Genomic DNA, 3,627 nt, shown 5'->3' with positions numbered 1-3,627 from the left:
CCCAAGACACAAACACTAACTTGGTCACTGAAAGAACATTATTTCCAAAATTAAGGCTACAGGTGTAGAAGCTCCCCCTTCCGTGGTCTCTGCCCACTCCCACCAGACACTAAGGTACCTTTTTGGCCATAAACACCTTCTGTGGAATTACCCCTACGTTCCCCCAGATCCTAGAGGCTGGATGGGCCTCCCCTTCACAGCTCAATATGCTCTGTTTGGGGTGACGTCCTGGCTGTGTCCTGGGCAAGGAGCTCGGTGAAGAACGCCACTTCCTCATCTTTCAGCTTCTGGGCTGCCTGGGTGGGAACCCCAATCTGCAGGTACCCTTCCTTCTGGTCATACACAGGCCAATGGGGCAGCCCCTCCCCGTTGGGGTTCCTGGAAACAGAAAAAACATCAAATAGAAAAGCCCCAACGCTACTGTGTGGTCCCAACAACTCCCAGAGATTTGCAGGGACTCCCCCCCTCCCGCCCCAGCTTCATCTCTCCCAAAAGACTCAGATGCCTCCATAGGCAGGGACCTCCCCATCTCCTGGGAAGCCTGTCCCTTTTAGAGCTCTCATGTCACAGGTCTCAGGGCCAGGAGTTTGACCATCAGTGTCAGAAGCTACCCCTCCCAACAGATACGCCCTGCCCCTCCCCAGCCCTGCTCTGGCTGCTCACCCATTCCTAGCAAAGTTGGCCCAGAATTTCATCATCATCTTGCTGAGCTTGATCTCCTCTTCTGAGGCGCCGTCTGGTGGGAAGAAGAGGAAAAGTCTTTGCTACTCCATGTGTGGTCGTGGGCCAGCAGCAGCCACACCACTTGAGTTTGTTGGAAATTCAGAATCTGAGCCCCGACTCCAGACCCACAGAGGTGAAAGCTGTGTTTTAAGAGGACGCTGGGTCATCTGTGTGCACTGGAAGCTGGGGAGGTACTGATGGAGGACTCAGCCCACGGCTGCAGTCAACACATAGATCTTGGTGTTCTCTGCCCGCCCACCCACCCCACCCTCCCTCTTCAGAGTTGCAATGCCACGCCCAGGGGTACCCCTACGGCCACCCCACCTCCCAGGACTGTCCTTCTGGGTGTGTTTTGGATCTCAGCCACCAACTCACACTTTCATTGGATCTGAAAAATAACAGAAGTGCAATGACCCTAAGAAGTCACCCAGTCAGGATATGGCACTGGTGTGTCCCAAACAGGCCTGAGGTGGGTCACACACAGGTTGGCCATCTCTGCTGATAGTTAGGGTATTAAAGACATTTAGGAATCTGATCTTTTAGAGAAAGGTTGTCTCTAAAAGATCATATTCCTAAATATATTATATTTTTAATAATATGAGCTTTAGATAGATAGTTGGGTAGATATACAGAGGGATGTATGTTAGCCCTGATTCAAGGTTAACACCTTATAATTCTAGCCTTACTCTGACATTCTGATAGACCCTTGTGAGTGGGGCCTGACTGGGGACATTCTAGCCCGTGAGCAGGCCCTGTCTTACTGATGCCCACTGTGCACGTCAGAGCAAGAGAGAGGGGGACCTTTGTCGTTCAACCTGTCACAGTGAATTCGGGAAATTAAGTCTCAGAGAAAAGAAGGAACCTGCCCAAGGCCACCAAAACAAGCCTTGACCCCAGAACCCCCTACCTCCAAGGGCCATCACCTTTTAAAAATGGAGCCCCGAAGACTGAGAAGATTTCATCCCCGTGGTCCCCTATCACCGTCTTGGGTCTCGTGACTGCTGAGAAGCTTGGGCGATACCGAAACTCATACATGTAGGTGGGGGCGCCGGCATCTGAGAAGACATGATTGACGCACGTTCATTGTACCCGTTCCACACCTGCATGGTGTCAAGGCCTCCGGGGGCCCTGAGCACCCAGGGAATTAGTGGCACGCCTGGGTCCTGAGCACAAAACAACAACAATATGAACAGCAGCTGCCCACGTGAGTGCCAGCGGTGTCCTGGACAGTGTCCCGCACGTGAGGGATCCACATCATGGAGAACTGAGATTCTGAAAAGGGTCCTGGCTTGCAGACTAGGTGAAGGGGGACCCCGTAGAAAAGGAAGGACCCAGAAGGAACACCTCCTCTCTAGGTGAGCTCACCCATCGCTGACCTCTCTCCCCACCTACACAGCCCTGGGTCAATGCCGGAAAGTCCCAGGGTAGACCCAACACAACAGGGATGGACGAGAGCTGACCACAGATATGGAACTCTCCAGACCACCTGCCCCCACACCTGCCACTGCTCACCCCTTTGGGCTTTGCTGGTCCCAGACAACCCTCCTGATCCTATGCTTGGTTTCACTCCTCCCCCGACTCCACTGGCTTTGACCTTGGAAATCTTCCAAGACACATCTTCCAAGATTAGCCATCTAGGCCCACAGACCCCATCGCTCCAGGTGAGGAGCGCCTGTGGCAGATGCTGTCGGTGCCTCGCCATATCCCTACTTCTGGGCATGCCAGCCCGGCTTCACATCCAGCGTCTGGAGCTCTTGGCCTGAGGTCTTCAGCCAGCAGAGACCACTCTGCCCCTAAGTACAGCAGGCCGGAGCCCTAGGAAAGGAGCCACCCCTTGGGAACAGCCTTTAACCAACAACTCATACAGTTGGAGGCTAAGTACCCAAACTCCCTCCTCGCTCAGGATGACCCTGAGACACGTCTTCTGTTGGGCCCCAGAGCACCGGCTCCAGGGCCCACGGGGCACACGTGCTTGACCGTGCAGCAAGCCTGGCTCCCTCTCCTTCCCACGCCACTTCGACACTCCTCTCCTGGTGTCCATGGGGTCACCTCCAAATAAACTAGCGGCATTTGGATCCTTTTCTCAGAGACCACTTCTGGCAGAAACCAAAACAGGACAGCGCCCCACCCTGGCCACATGGAACCAGCCTCAGAGGCCCCTCTATGCTGAGGGGTGGGCAGGACAGACAGCGAAGTGGGTGGGGTTGGTGTCCCTTCCTGTCCAATCTCTGGGACTCACCTCTGTGGCCACGCGCCACAGTCACAGCTGGGACACCAAATGCCACATCTCCCAGCAAATCCAAGAACCGGTCTTTCTTTTTGACAGGGTCCTCTGTCCCTCCTAAATACTTCTCAATGACCGCTGGGATCAGTGCCTCAGGGATGTTCTGAAATGGAACCAAGAATGAAAGGGACTGCCACCCCGGGTGAGCGACATGGCTTCTCCCGCCAGTGAGCACGGCTGTCAAACCCTCCCTCTCCCAGTGTCCACATGATGCTCTCAAGTCCTGGAAACCCTCCCTCCCTCAGTGTCCACAGTGATGCTCTCAAGTCCTGTGCAAACCCTCCCTCCCCCAGTGGCAATGTGGCAAGAAAACCCTCTGGCCCCAGTCTTCATTCTGCCATTTAATTGCTCAGTGACCTGGGGCAATCCCCTGTTCCTCCTTGGGTCTCAGCCTATCCCGGCAATTCCCTAGGCCCTTACAGTGACAGAATAGGACTTCCACAAGAGTGACGAGGCCGTCTTCTGGTCCAGCTTGTCTTCAGAGATTGGGAAACCCATCATCTGTTAAAACAACAGGTTTGCAGTCATTACTCATTTGGGAATCGACGGGAAGAACCAAACTGACCAAACAACCAAACCGGTGCAGGCTGGCAGACAGCCTGTCATGTCTTGATGGGCAA

At 54.3% G+C, this 3,627-nt stretch overlaps 1 pseudogene; it reads right to left on the bottom strand.

The window, feature by feature from the left end:
* The window catches only part of LOC102418115, a 26,230-nt pseudogene that overhangs the window by 4,474 nt on the left and 18,129 nt on the right, over positions 1-3,627 (bottom strand).

The sequence above is a fragment of the Myotis lucifugus genome, unplaced genomic scaffold (genome assembly GCF_000147115.1).
Source record: "Myotis lucifugus unplaced genomic scaffold, Myoluc2.0 scaffold_649, whole genome shotgun sequence".
NCBI classification, from domain to species: Eukaryota; Metazoa; Chordata; class Mammalia; order Chiroptera; family Vespertilionidae; genus Myotis; species Myotis lucifugus.
This window is presented reverse-complemented; position numbering and strand designations above follow the sequence as displayed.